Raw genomic sequence first — 16,025 nt, forward strand, 5'->3', positions numbered from 1 at the left:
CTGAGCACGCCTGATCCTACCAGACGAACCGGCAATGGAAGGCGGAGGAAGCAAACCTGCAAAGTACATCATCCAATTATCCAGGATATGGACACTTTACCCCCTGATACTCCTCCACAGGAGGAAGCCATGGACATCTCTCCCCCTATACTCCCCAATGGGGGGGTATCAAGGGACACATCACCCCCATATGTTCCCTGAAAGGAGAGAGCTATAAACAACTCATCCCTCTCTGCTCCCCTACAGGAAGAAGCCATGGACACTACTCCTCCATACACTCCACCTCGGGAGGAGGAGCCCATGGACACCACGCCCCCATATGAGCCACCAGAACTGATGGACACCACACCGCCATATGAGCCACCAGAACTGATGGACACCACACCGCCATATGAGCCACCAGAACTGATGGACACCACACCGCCATATGAGCCACCAGAACTGATGGACACCACGCCCCCATAAGAAACATCTTGGGCGGATCCACACCTCCCCATGTTCCACCACGGGAAGAGCCCAGGGATATCACACTCCCAACATTCCACCATGGGAGGAGCCTATTGACCCACACCCTCCTGTGCTCCCCCATGGGAGGAGTCCCTGGACACCACAACCTCCTAAGCTCCACCAAAGGAGGAACCAATGGATACCACAATGCCATAGGCTCCTCCTCCAGTGTAGTGCCTGGACACCACACCCTCCTACACTCCACCAAGGGAGGAACCAATGGATACCACAATCCCATAGGCTCCTCCTCCAGAGGAGCCCATGGACACAACACCAACCTATACTCCCCCTCCAGAGGAGGCCATGGACCCTTCAGCCCCTAGTTTCCAGCATAGTCCATGGAAAGGTCAACCACGTCTCCTGCCCTCTGTTTTCCTCCTGCTGGTCCCAGGGGCAGTTTTATGCCTGGCCTTCCCATCTTTCCTTGCATCTTCATACCCAGTTTCCCAGCACCTATGGATATAGACCCTCCCGCGTGACCCTTCCTCCCTCCCCTCCAGGACATGGCACAACTCTGCCCCCAGGCAGCTCCTTTCATGGCCTCCAGCTGGCTCCTCACCACACAAGATTCTTATTTAATATTAAACACCATACTCGTTCTGTTTTTTGTGTCTATGCTCTGTAGATCCAGTGTGAGAAATGCTGGCTTGTGTGAGTGCTGACAGGAGGTCAGATCCTATGGGAAAATGTTCCTGTGGTGCAAGAAACAGGGGCTGGAGGGTTGGGAGCTAGGGAGTAGAAGGAGCCAAAGGCCATAATGACTCCTCCTGAGCAGAAAAGCTGTGGCTGATGGGCCGGCCCCTGTGCCGGCATAGTGGGTGAAGCTGCGGCCTGCAGTGCTGGCATCCCATATGGGTACTGGTTCAAATCCTGGGAGCTCTACTTCTGATCCACCTCTCTGCTATGGCCTGGGAAAACAGTAGAAGATGGCCCAAGTCCTTGGGCCCCTCTACACACATGGGACACCTGGAAGAAGCCTCTGGCTTCTGGCATTGGATCAGTAGAGCTCCAGCCTTAGGAGCCAACTGGAGAGTGAACCAGTGGATGGAAGAACTCTCTTTCCCTGCCTCTCCTTCTCTCTCTCTGTAACTCAGACTTTTCAATATATGAATAAATCTCTAAACGAAGGAAAAAAAAAGTTATGGCTGAACTTAAGGGATGGGGCCCAGGATCAATGAACCCAGGAAGGGAGGAGACAGGAAGGGTCATTCTTGCTGTGGCAGCCACCACTTCTCACCTCCTCTCTGAGCTGCAATTGGCTGGATCTCCCCTCACACACACCAGCAGTCTACACTCTACACACTCACACCTGGTCCCTTAGGGAAATCTACACTCACAGCTCAGCCAGAAAGCACACATCTGGCATCGAAGCTCACAGGCCACAAAGAACAGAGGAAGAAAACTCATCGCCCCACAATAACCAAGGACAACCGTAACTCTAGGATGTCACTGATTCCCGGGTGATCTGATTGTCAACATGCGGAGATGTCCTCCTTGTTGCTCTTCCATTCAGATCTGGAAAGGGGAAGCAAAGAGACTATTTGCAGGGGAAACAAGCTAAGTTAGAGTCCCATTTTCCAAAAAAGGATTAATTGATTTATATCTTTTAACCCACAAGTACAAAGCATATCAATAGTCACTCCCAGCCATGCCACAAGACAAAAGCTGAACACCTGAATTCACCAACTCATCTTGTATCCTACAGAAAAGTGAGGTCACTTGCAAAACACACCTTCAGAAATTGCCTTGACTGTCAGATGCAGAGAATCCCAGCTTAACTGAGCACAGGCCTCTGCTGGGGCTCAAATGTAGGTAGGGAACACAGACTGTAATAGGTCAACTGCTGGGGGCACAATGTGCACATGCTAGAGAGGAGAAAACTCCAGGGAGGGGGCAATCTTTTCTAAAAGAAGAGCTAACAAAGTTTTTAAAAACTTATTTTCATTTTATTTGTTAGGAGAGCTGCAGAAAGAGATGGAAACAGCCATACTCAGATCTTCCTTCCTATGGCCCACTTCCCACATGCCTGGAATGCTGTCGTCTTCCTTCTTGCTCTCTCTCACACAAATCAAACCCCAAACCATGCTGCATAACCTGGAAATCTCTAGGAAATACCAAGTCCCACATACATGCCAGTGCTGGTGCATATTATCAATCTGTGGCCTGGACTTCTCAAGACATCAATCTCATCATAATCAAGTCAGGTCTAAGGAGATAGGCATTGCAGTACAATACATTTGCCATCTGCTTGGGAAGCCCCCATTCCATATTGGATTTCCTGAGATAGAGTCCCACCATTGCTTCTGATCCAGCTTCCTGCACATGTGCACCCTGGGAGGCCCAGGTGATGACCTCAGGGCTTGGGTTCCTGTCATTCATGTGGGAGCACAGGATGGAGATTCTGGCTTCAGTCAGGCCCAGCCCCACCTTTGTATTTGCGAAGTGAATTAGCAGATAGAAGGTCTTGAGATCACATTCTCTCTCTCTCTCTCTCACTGTGTGTGTGTGTGTGTGTCAGTGTGCATGTGAGTGGGTGTGTCTAACTTTCAAAGTAGTAAATGGATTCTATAAGAAAAACATGAAGAGTCTGAGACTAAATTCTGGATGTAGTGTTGGTACAGAAAACAGACATGTGGGTACAGCTAAGGAATTTGAATAAACTGTGGCCTTTAGTGAATAATAAAGTATCAGTGCAGGTTCACTGATGGCAATAAACACACCACACTAAGGAAAGATGTCCACACGAGCTACTTCCAGCAGTTCCTTTATGAAGGGACTTCAAAAGGTCATGGAAAATGCACATTATGAGTAAACTGACACATGGACTTAAATTCTTTCTGCAACAAGGTAAATTCAGCTTTTCTCTCATTTCCTCCCCAAAGAGTCTGAAGTTATCTCTCCTGGTTTCACATTGTGATCTTTTCCTTGCCATTGGGATGCCCATTCACCAAACCACCTTCAGGGCAAATATCTATCAAGACCAAGGCTGGACCTCTCAGGAGCCACTCCCTGAATTCCTTATCACTGCACATGCATCCCACTCACAGGAATTACTACTGTGCTCAGAGGATTCAACCTTCTCTCTCATACTCCCTATTTTCCAGTGCCTGGAATAAAGACCTAAGGACTGAATGCTTTAAGCCTCGGACAACCGCACTGAATGATCCTGGGTACAGACATGGGGACATGTCAAAAACAAAGCACCACCCAGAAAAGCAAGGGCCTGGCTTCACCAGCAAGACACAAGGAGGTCTTAGCTCAGCCCTTAGCACTCGATTCTGTCCATCGTCCTGAACAGTTTTGCACCTCTGCACATTTGTCCAAACTCATCTCTACCAGGGGACAAACACTGCTCCCCAGACACACAGGAAACAACCTGACAGCAGACAACAAGGGCCACACCACAAGGAAGCTGTCATCCCTGAGCAGCTCCTTTGTGTTGAGGCTTTGCCAGCAACACTGCCATCAGTTCCTCCTCCCTCCCACCTCACTGACAGGAGGGTGCAGTTACAAGTTCAGCTGACAGATAAGAGTTTGGATTCCAGACCCCCACCATGAGATAGGTACTTGGTGGCTCTGGGCCTCAGTGTCCCACACGTCAACTGGGGCTACTAACAGTCTCTGCAGTACAAACAGCTGCTGCCTGAGCTCTGCTGCTCCCATTGCTATTCCCATCCCATTCCTATTTGAAAGAGGAAGGAAGGAGAGGTCCTAAGATCCTGGCTCATGGCTTCAGATCAGCCCAGCTCTCACCAGTGTGACCATTTGGGAAGGGAACCAATAGATGGAGCATCTCCAGTGGATGGAGTATCTCAGGATCACCCCCCACCCCTTAATATTACTGTGCCTCTCAGACAAATAAATAAAATCTTTAGACAGAGATCAAGATGCATCTCTTTTGCAGGTTCACCCTGCAAATATCCACAGCAGCCCAGTTGTAGCCAAGCCACAGTCAGCAGACATGAAGGCACTCTGGGTCTCTTACCTGAATCACAGTCAACCAACAGCACCCAGTACCACCTGCTGCCTCCCAGGGTACACATCAGAAGAAAATTAATCAGAAGTGGGACAGGAACTCAACCCCAGGCACTCTGACAAGGGATGTGCATGTCCCAAGCAGCATCGGGTGCTGTGCTGAAAACCTGCCTCTTCCAATATCTGTGAAGGTGACCCATTTTTCTTCAGTAAAGAAGTGGAAGAACTGAGCTGGCACTGTGGCATAGTGAGGAAAGCTGCCACATGTGGTGCTGGCATCCCCTACGGGCACTGGTTCAACATCTGGCTGTTCTATTTCCAATGCAGCTCCCTGCTTTTGCACCTGGGAAGGCAGCAGATGACAGTTCTGGTACTCGGGCCCCTGCACCCACATGGGAGACATGGAAGAAGCTCCTGGCTTCAGAAAGGCACAATTCCAGCCATTGTGGCCATTTCAGGAGTGAACCAGTGGATGGGAGACTGGATTCTCTCTCTCATTCTCTAACTCTGCCTTTTAAATAAAGAAATAAATATATTTATCTACCTATCTATCTTTTAAAAAATACAAACTGGAAGACTCCATTGACATGGCCAAATTGCCAAGATCCTTAGTTATTGAGGAAAGTACTAAGTGTTTGTTTTATTACAAAAATGTCTGGAACTTAAACTACCTTCTATTGACAAAGTATATATTTTAGGTGTATCTTTAAATCCCACTGTCCTTGAATTCTAAATTTCCTCATATCACCAGCAGTGGAATTGCTAGGGGACATAACTACTCTATTATTCAGGGGACGATACTACACACATTTATCCACCTGTCTTTGTGCTACTTAGAACTATTCTTGCTGTGTGCATGGTTGTCAATACAAATGTCTCTCCTTCCTCCAGCTACCTTCTTAGTATGCCATTTCCTACATGGATCTTCTTTTTCTAGCACCGTATTACTGAGCTGATGTATTTCATACAGCAACACACACACACACACACACACACACACGTGCGTGTAAAGCTGGTGAAATCCTGATGGGGCTGAAGGATTTTTAGGGTCTATTTCTACAGAATCACCTGTGTGTTTCTGAAAACAAAGGAGCTGCCAAAGAGAGCAGAACACTCACCAACTCATCTAGCCTATAGAGCTGTCCAAAGCTGATGGAACCTCTGAAGAGAGCAATGAAGACAGAGATCAAAGACATCTTCACTGGTCGTGGAAGGCACTGGAGAAAGGCAGAATGGGAGAAGCCATGACTCAACCCCATGGGCCAGTGACCCCTGTCCTGCCCCTCCCAGCCCCTTCTCTCCCCCTCCTCCACCTCCTTTGCTCTCCTCAAGATCTTGCACAGGACGTAGCTGCTTAGGTTCTTCACTGTGCCCTCAGCCTCACTGATGCTCTCATCCACTTTAGCCTCTGCACTTCCAAGTTAGGCTGGGACCATGACATCTCAACATGGGACCCATGTCCTCTGTCATTGTCTGAGGGAGTCCACAGCCCTTTAGCAGCTCCACACACACCTAAATATCTTCTTCGCCTGAGCACTCGGGCCCTTCACTCTGAGAGAGAATTTACAGCATATTCTGACAGTCACAAGCTCCCAAGGGTAGTCAGTTATGTGCTATATCCTTACAATTGCCACAAAAAGGAGAAGTAGATGACTGTATAGTAAACAGCAGCTGAAAGCCCTCCAATTCTGCCCTCCAATAAATCAGTGAGAAACCAGGTAAAAACAGTCACCATTAACATTTTGTAAGTTTTTAATCTTTTGATTCAGTGGGAGAAATGCATAGGAGAGTGAGGGCCCTATCTAAAAAAGACAGAGAAATCTGGATTCATACCGAACACCACTAGCCACCATGTGGAGGAGTATGCAGGCCAGGAAGCATGGAGCAGATGGCCTGAAGACCACATGCCCAAAGGTGCAGGGGCAGCAAGCCCATCCAGCACAAAAGGGAAAAGGGCCAAAAAGCCATTAGCATTTCAAGAATCCTGGAAACTAACCCAACGTCTGCAGGAACCCAGGCAGTACCGAGCACAGAAAAACAAAGCACAGCTGACTCTCAGGAAGAACAGGGGGTTGGTGGCAGTCTCCCTGTCCCAAGTACAACCTGCTGCTCTGCAGTTCCACAGGAACACAGAAAACGGAAGCCCACGTTCATGGTGAAAACCAGCAGTGGGCAGCCACTGCCGGGAGCACAATCAGTCTGTGGCTTCCCCAAAGCCTTATTCATAGAGAATGAGCACTCTCTGAGGAGTCTGCTGCCTTTGGGAAGAACCCACTTTCTAGGCTGAACTTGACCTGACCTTGAGCTTGTCCAAGGTGATAAGTACAATGGTCCCCAGCAAAACTCTCAAAACTATCACAGCCACTGCTTAACTTTGTGGATACTCTAAGTAGTTAACAACTCCCTTAGATAAAGGACAAACTAACCCAACAATATTGCAGGAGAGCTAAGTCATGAGTGTCTGTAGGGGACTCAGGAAGCTCTGGCACACTCCTGGGAATCTAGAAATGCACAGGTGCACCCTTCTCTGATGAGAGAGCCTCGAGGTGCTGGACTTCTCACATACACAAGGACTAATGCCAAACCTCTTGCTCCTCCTGGGGTACTAGAATCTACCCATGGGCTTGGAAGAAGGCACCAATGTACAGCCTGGGCAATCAGACTCTGGGACCTTGTCTGGCAAATGTCACTCTTGTTGTCACAACTTGTTCTGAGTCCAGGGGGGCCTCCACAGGAAGCACTGACCCTGGGAGTGCTCAGGATCAGGATCTCCCAACACAAGCAGAATCACCAAGAAAAGACTGCAGCCAGCTGACACTACCTCTGAGGAAGTACAGACATGGAACTCACTAGGCCCAGAGCACTCGGTGTTCACACTATACTCAAATTAGTGAAGGAATCTATGTGTTAAGCACTACAAACATCAAGAGAAGTGTTTCACAGGATAGGAAATAACAGGAAGGGAATATATCTTATGAGAGGAGTGACACAAGTTTCTGGAATTGAAAAGAACAACTGAGAACCCCCTGCAGGGGCCTGTACCAGCTTCCTCCAGTCACCATAGCTACTTACTGCCATCTGCCTGGCTTTAAAGGAAGGTTGCTCACAGTTCTGGAGGGCAGGGCCTGATGTCAGAGGCCTGCTGCTCCCTGCTCTATCTGAAGGCTCCAGCGTAGGGTCCTCCATGGGCTCTTCCTAGTTTCTGGCACTTGCTGCATCTTGGGTTGTTGCTTTGCAGCTGCAACTTCCCAGCCTCTGCCTGTGCCATCAGAGTCTTCTTCCTTCCACATCCACATTTGCCTGGAATGGAAGGACAACAGCAATGGATCAGGGCCCACTCTGACACAGGATGAGCTCATCATCCCTGACTCTACCTGTGAACACCTTATTTCCACAGAAAGCCTCCCACACAGACATTGAGCGCTAAGGCTTAAACGTTACAGGACAAACTCCTCATACAATAGGATTTTGAACAGGCAAAAGAAACACCGATCCTGTGGATCAGACCCTGCAGATGGCCCAGTCCAATGAATAATAAGCAAACAATAGTTTCAGAGACCTGTGGGACACTATCAAGCATAACACATATTCGTAAAGAGTCCAGAGAGACAGGGATATGAGACAGGGACAGCAAGAATATATGAATTGTGTCCCCAAATTGCCTAAACATTTTGAACAAGAATAATCAAAATATGCATGGGTGTTTGGCCAAGTCATAAAGCAAACAGGACATCAATATCCAACAAAGAAATGGTTCAATTTGATTCCCTAGCTCTGTCTCCTGTTTCCAGCTTCCTGCTCCTATGAATATTGGGAGGCAGCAGTGAGGGTCCAAGTCGTTGGGCTCATTCCACACATGGGGAAAACTTGGATTGGGAACCCAGTTCCCAGCTGTGATCTTACAGTTGTAGAAAGTACTTCAGAGGAGTCAATCAGCAGCTGGAATATCTCTCATGCCTCTATCGCTGACACATCATAGGATGCAAAAATATACATGGAGTTCAATGAACTGCACTAGTAGAAATTCACATCCTAGTAAGTTGGAAGGCAAAGACAAAGACATGCAAGGGCCTCCAGAATGAATTGTCATGCACAAAGTATCTCTGAGAAGATGAACACTGGTATGGCTGTAATCCGTTTTTAAAAAGTATAGCTAGTAATGTTGTGGAATTTAAACATCACACTTTATTCTGCAAATCCCTCACAAGTTTTTTTTTAATTTGTTTTCTTTATTTGACAGGTAGAGTTACAGAAAGTAAGAGAGAGACAGAGAGAAAGGTCTTCCTTTCATTGGTTCACTCCCCAAATACTGCTACAGCTGGAACTGTGCCTATCCAAAGCCAGGAGCCAGGTGCTTCTTCCTGGTCTCCCACATGGGTGCAGGGGCCCAAGCACTTGAGCCATCCTCCACTGCCTTCCTGGGCCACAGCAGAGAGCTGGACTGGAAGAGGAGCAGCCAGGAATAGAACCGGCGCCCATATGGCATGCCGGCACTGCAGGTGGAAGATTAACCAAGTGAGCCACAGTGCCGGGCCCTCCCTTAAAAGTTTGACACTTCCTCAGAAAAGTTCAGAGTGTCAGTATACATAGTAGCCAAATGTGTAAGTGACCCATTTACCCAGCATGTGATAAATGAAAAGTATTAATATGTTTCATTCACACAGTAGATATTACTCAGCCATAAAAGGATCAGGTGTGGATATATGCTACAATATGGATGAACCTTGGATATATTTTGCTTATTGAAAGAAAACAGACATAAAAGTGACCCTCTATCTCCATGAAATGGCCAGAAGTGAAAATAAATCCACAGAGACAGGAGGTAGATAAGGGTTACCAAGGCAAGGCAGGTGGAGAGAATGAGGTTCTCTGACAAGGAGTATGGTGTTTCCCTTTGAGATGATGAGAAAAGTACGGAAATGACAAGACAGGAAAACCTGAATATACCAAGACCCAGTGAACAGTATGCTTTGTTTATTTTTAAAGATTTATATACTTGAAAGGCAGAGTGATGGGGAGTGGGGGATGATAGGGAGATCTATCCACTGGTTCAGTCCCCTCAGATGACTGTAATAGCCAGGACTGGGGCAGCCTGAAACCACAAGCCAGGAGCTTCCTCCAGATCTTTCACATGGCTGGCAGGAAACCAAGCGCATGGGCCATCTCCCACTGTTTCCCCAGAAGCATTGGCATGGAGCTGGATCAGAAGTGGAGCAGCCAAGGGGCTTCCATAGCCTAGACAGCTCATAGCAAGAGTCTCGGGTGATTGCTGATATATACAGAACTTTCAATCCTACAGCTAAAGATTTTACATTCTTCTCAGCAGTACATGGAACCTTCTCTAGGATTGACCACATACTAGGCCATAAAGCAAGTCTCAGCAAATTCAAAAGAATTAGAATCATACCATGCAGCTTCTCAGACCATAAAGGAATGAAGTTGGAAATTAGCAACTCAGGAATCCCTAGAGCATACGCAAACACATGGAGATTGAACAACATGCTCCTGAATGAACAATGGGTCATAGAAGAAATTAAAAGAGAAATCAAAAATTTTCTGGAAGTAAATGAGGATAACAGCACAACATACCAAAACTTATGGGATACAGCAAAAGCAGTGTTAAGAGGAAAGTTTATATCAATAGGTGCCTACATCAAGAAATTGGAAAGGAGCCAAATAGATGAGCTTTCAATTCACCTCAAGGATCTAGAAAACCTACAGCAAACCAGACCCAAATCTAGTAGGAGAAGAGAAATAATTAAAATCAGAGAAGAAATCAACAGGATTGAATCCAAAAAAACCTTACAAAAAATCAGGCAAACGAGGAGCTGGTTTTTTGAAAAAATAAACAAAAGTGACACCCCATTGGCCCAACTAACTAAAAAAAGAAGAGAAAAGACCCAAATCAATAAAATCAGAGATGAAAAAGGAAATGTAACAACAGACACCACGGAAATAAAAAGAATCATCAGAAATTACTACAAGGACTTGTATGCCAGCAAACAGGGAAACCTATCAGAAATGGATAGATTCCTGGACACATGCAACCTACCAAAATTGAACCAGGAAGACATCGAAAACCTAAACAGACCCATAACTGAGAAAGAAATTGAAACAGTAATAAAGGCCCTCCCAACAAACAAAAGCCCAGGACCAGATGCATTCACTGCTGAATTCTACCAGACATTTAAAGAAGAACTAACTCCAATTCTTCTCAAACTATTCAGAACAATCGAAAAAGAGGGAATCCTCCCAAATTCTTTCTATGAAGCCAGCATCACCTTAATCCCTAAGCCAGAGAAAGATGCAGCACTGAAAGAAAATTACAGACCAATATCCCTGATGAACATAGATGCAAAAATCCTCAATAAAATTCTCGCCAATAGAATGCAACAACACATCAGAAAGATCATCCACCCAGACCAAGTGGGATTTATCCCTGGTATGCAGGGATGGTTTAATGTGCGCAAGACAATCAATGTGATACACCACATTAACAGACTGCAGAAGAAAAACCATATGATTATCTCAATAGATGCAGAGAAAGCATTCGATAAACTACAACACCCGTTCATGATGAAAAACCTAAGCAAACTGGGTTTGGAAGGAACATTCCTTAATACAATTAAAGCAATCTATGAAAAACCCACAGCCAACATCCTATTGAATGGGGAAAAGTTGGAAGCATTTCCACTGAGATCTGGTACCAGACAGGGATGCCCACTCTCACCACTGCTATTTAACATAGTTCTGGAGGTTCTAGCCAGAGCTATTAGGCAAGAAAAAGAAATTAAAGGGATACAAATTGGGAAGGCAGAAGTCAAACTATCCCTCTTTGCAGATGACATGATTCTTTAGGGGACCCAAAGAACTCTACTAAGAGACTATTGGAACTCATAGAAGAGTTTGTCAAAGTAGCAGGGTATAAAATCAATGCACAAAAATCAACAGCCTTTGTATACACAGACAATCCCATGGCTGAGGAAGAACTTCTAAGATCAATCCCATTCACAATAGCTACAAAAACAATCAAATACCTTGGAATAAACTTAACCAAGGACGTTAAAGATCTCTACGATCAGAATTACAAAATCTTAAAGAAAGAAATAGAAGAGGATACCAAAAAATGGAAAAATCTTCCATGCTCATGGATTGGAAGAATCAACATCATCAAAATGTCCATTCTCCCAAAAGCAACTTATAGATTCAATGCAATCCCAATCAAGATACCGAAGACCTTCTTCTCAGACCTGGAAAAAATGATGCTGAAATTTATATGGAGGCACAAGAGACCTCGAATAGCTAAAGCAATCTTGTACAACAAAAACAAAGCCAGAGGCATCACAATACCAGATTTCAGGACATACTACAGGGCAGTTGTAATCAAAACAGCATGGTACTGGTACAGAAACAGATGGATAGACCAATGGAACAGAATTGAAACACCAGAAATCAACCCAAACATCTACAGCCAACTTATATTTGATCAAGGATCTAAAACTAATTCCTGGAGCAAGGACAGTCTATTCAATAAATGGTGCTGGGAAAATTGGATTTCCACGTGCAGAATCATGAAGCAAGACCCCTACCTTACACCTTACACAAAAATCCACTCAACATGGATTAAAGACCTAAATCTATGACCTGACACCATTAAGTTATTAGAGAACATTGGAGAAACCCTTCAATATATTGGCAAGGCAAAGAATTTCTGGAAAAGACCCGGGAGGCACAGACAGTCAAAGCCAAAATCAACTATTGGGATTGCATCAAATTGAGAAGTTTCTGTACTGCAAAAGAAACAGTCAGGAGAGTGAAGAGACAACCGACAGAATGGGAAAAAATATTTGCAAACTATGCAACAGATAAAGGGTTAATAACCAGAATCTACAAAGAGATCAAGAAACTCCACAAAAACAAAACCAACAACCCATTTAAGAGATGGGCCAAGGACCTCAATAAACATTTTTCAAAGGAGGAAATCCAAATGGCCAACAGGCACATGAAAAAAATGTTCAAGGTCATTAGCAATCAGGGAAATGCAAATCAAAAGCACAATGAGGTTTCACCTCACCCCGGTTAGAATGGCTCACATACAGAAATCTACCAACAACAGATGCTGGCGAGGATGTGGGGAAAAAGGGACACTAACCCACTGTTGGTGGGAATGCAAACTGGTCAAGCCACTATGGAAGTCAGTCTGGAGATTCCTCAGAAACCTGAATATAACCCTACCGTTCGACCCAGCCATCCCACTCCTTGGAATTTACCCAAAGGAATTTAAATTGGCAAACAAAATGCGGTCTGCACCCTAATGTTTATTGCAGCACAATTCACAATAGCCAAGACCTGGAACCAACCTAAATGCCCATCAACGGTAGACTGGATAAAGAAATTATGGGATATGTACTCTTTAGAATACTATACCGCAGTAAGAAACAATGAAATCCAGTCATTTGCAACAAAATGGAGGAATCTGGAATACATCATGCTGAGTGAAATAAGCCAGTCCCAAAGGGACAAACACCATATGTTCTCCCTGATTGGTGACAACTGACTGAACACCAAAAAGGAAACCTGTTGAAGTGAAATGGACACTATGGGAAACGGTGACTTGATCAGCATAGCCCTGACTGTTAATGGACAACTTAATACATTATCCCTCTTAGTAGTTTTTTTGTCTGTTCTACTTAATATGACTGGTTTAATTCTGTAATTAATACACAGTTATTCTTAAGTGTTGAAATTTAACTGAAATGTGATCCCTGTTAAACATAAGAGTAGGAATAAGAGAGGGAAGAGATGTACAATTTGGGACATGCTCAAGCTGACTTGCCCCAAATGGTAGAGGTAGAAACATACCAGGGGACTCCAATTTAATCCCATCAACGTGGCATGTACCAATGCCATCTCAATATTCTAAGTGATCAATTTCAGTTCACAATTGATCATAATGAAAGGACTAAGAGTCAAAGGGAGCACATAAACAAGTCTAGTACCTGCTAACACTAACCGATAGAATAAATAAAGGGGAGAGTGATCCAACATGGGAAGTGAGATACTCAGCAGACTCATAGAATGGCGGATGTCCTAAACAGCACTCTGGCCTCAGAATCAGCCCTATAGGCATTCCGATCTGGCTGAAAAGCCCATGAGAGTATTTCAGGCATGGAAAGCCAAGACACTCTGGCAAAAAAAAAAAAAAAAAAAAAAAAAAAAAAAAAAAAAAAAAAAAAAAAAAAAACCCTAAATGAAAGATCTCTGTGAGTGAGATCCCAGTGGAAAGAACAGGTCTTCAAAGAAGGAGGTACCTTTCTCTGAAGGGAGGAGAGAACCTCCACTTTGACTATGACCTTGTCTAAATAAGATAAGAGTCGGAGAACTCAAAAGGTTTCCATAGCCTTGGAAACTCATGACTGGTGCATAGGGAGATTACTGATGCCATAAACAGGAGTGTCAATTGGTAAAGTCAACAACAGGAGTCACTGTGCACTTACTCCTCATGTAGGATCTCTGTCCTTAATGTGCTGTACATTGAGACTTAATGCTATAATGAGTACTCAAACAGTATATTTCGCTTTGTGTTTCTATGGGGGTGCAAACTGTTGAAAGCTTTACTTCCAACTCTACCAATTGGGGCAAGTCAGCCCGAGCATGCCCCAAATTATACATCTCTTCCCTCTCTTATTCCCACTCTTATGTTTAACAGGGATCACATTTCAGTTAATTTTCAACACTTAAGAATAACTGTGTGATAATTACAGAATTAAACCAGTCATATTAAGTAGAACAGACAAAAAAAAATACTAAGAGGGATAATGTATTAAGGTGTCCATTAGCAGTCAGGGCTATGCTGATCAAGTCACCATTTCTCATAGTGTCCATTTCACTTCAACAGGTTTCCTTTTTGGTGTTCAGTCAGTTGTCACCGATCAGGGAGAACATATGGTATTTGTCCCTTTGGGACTGGCTTATTTCACTCAGCATGATGTGTTCCAGATTCCTCCATTTTGTTGCAAATGACTGGATTTCGTTGTTTCTTACTGCGGTATAGTACTCTAAAGAATACATATCCCATAATTTCTTTATCCAGTCTACCGTTGATGGGCATTTAGGTTGGTTCCAGGTCTTGGCTATTGTGAATTGTGCTGCAATAAACATTAGGGTGCAGACCGCTTTTTTGTTTGCCAATTTAAATTCCTTTGGGTAAATTCCAAGGAGTGGGATGGCTGGGTCGAACGGTAGGGTTATATTCAGGTTTCTGAGGAATCTCCAGACTGATTTCCATAGTGGCTTGACCAGTTTGCATTCCCACCAACAGTGGGTTAGTGTCCCTTTTTCCCCACATCCTCGCCAGCATCTGTTGTTGGTAGATTTCTGTATGTGAGCCATTCTAACCGGGGTGAGGTGAAACCTCATTGTGGTTTTGATTTGCATTTCCCTGATTGCTAGTAACCTTGAACATTTTTTCATGTGCCTGTTGGCCATTTGGATTTCCTCTTTTGAAAAATGTCTATTGAGGTCCTTGGCCCATCTCTTAAGTGGGTTGTTGGTTTTGTTTTTGTGGAGTTTCTTGATCTCTTTGTAGATTCTGGTTATTAACCCTTTATCTGTTGCATAGTTTGCAAATATTTTTTCCCATTCTGTCGGTTGTCTCTTCACTCTCCTGACTGTTTCTTTTGCAGTACAGAAACTTCTCAATTTGATGCAATCCCAATAGTTGATTTTGGCTTTGACTGTCTGTGCCTCCCGGGTCTTTTCCAGAAATTCTTTCCCTTGCCAATATCTTGAAGGGTTTCTCCAATGTTCTCTAATAACTTCATGGTGTCAGGACGTAGATTTAGGTCTTTAATCCACGTTGAGTGGATTTTTGTGTAAGGTGTAAGGTAGGGGTCTTGCTTCATGCTTCTGCACGTGGAAATCCAGTTTTCCCAGCACCATTTATTGAATAGACTGTCCTTGCTCCAGGAATTAGTTTTAGATCCTTGATCAAATATAAGTTGGCTGTAGATGTTTGGATTGATTTCTGGTGTTTCAATTCTGTTCCATTGGTCTATCCATCTGTTTCTGTACCAGTACCATGCTGTTTTGATTACAACTGCCCTGTAGTATGTCCTGAGGTCTGGTATTGTGATGCCTCCGGCTTTGTTTTTGTTGTACAAGATTGCTTTAGCTATTCGAGGTCTCTTGTGCCTCCATATGAATTTCAGCATCATTTTTTCTAGATCTGAGTAGAATGTCTTTGGTATCTTGATTGGGATTGCATTGAATCTATAAATTGCTTTTGGGAGAATGGACATTTTGATGATGTTGATTCTTCCAATCCATGAGCATGGAAGATTTTTCCATTTTTTGGTATCCTCTTCTATTTCTTTCTTTAAGGTTTTGTAATTTTCATCGTAGAGATCTTTAACGTCCTTGGTTAAGTTTATTCCAAGGTATTTGATTGTTTTTGTAGCTATTGTGAATGGGATTGATCTTAGCAGTTCTTTCTCAGTCATGGCATTGCTTGTGTATACAAAGGCTGTTGATTTTTGTGCATT

At 44.4% G+C, this 16,025-nt stretch overlaps 1 protein-coding gene and 1 long non-coding RNA gene across 9 annotated transcripts in view; one reads left to right on the forward strand and one right to left on the reverse strand.

The window, feature by feature from the left end:
* LOC127488352 (uncharacterized) overlaps positions 1 to 16,025 on the forward strand; it is a 374,426-nt gene that overhangs the window by 128,415 nt on the left and 229,986 nt on the right. The window lies entirely within an intron of this gene.
* LOC149119889 (uncharacterized) overlaps positions 5,601 to 16,025 on the reverse strand; it is a 34,213-nt gene continuing 23,788 nt past the window's right edge. The window contains exons 2-3 of the long non-coding RNA XR_016226974.1: positions 7,590 to 7,782; positions 5,601 to 5,699 (exon numbers count right to left, since the gene is read on the reverse strand). This is a non-coding gene — a long non-coding RNA (uncharacterized LOC149119889). The remainder of the gene's footprint in view (positions 5,700 to 7,589; positions 7,783 to 16,025) is intronic.

The sequence above is a fragment of the Oryctolagus cuniculus genome, chromosome 21 (genome assembly GCF_051225735.1).
Source record: "Oryctolagus cuniculus isolate XC-2025 breed Fujian yellow rabbit chromosome 21, ASM5122573v1, whole genome shotgun sequence".
Lineage (NCBI taxonomy): Eukaryota > Metazoa > Chordata > Mammalia > Lagomorpha > Leporidae > Oryctolagus > Oryctolagus cuniculus.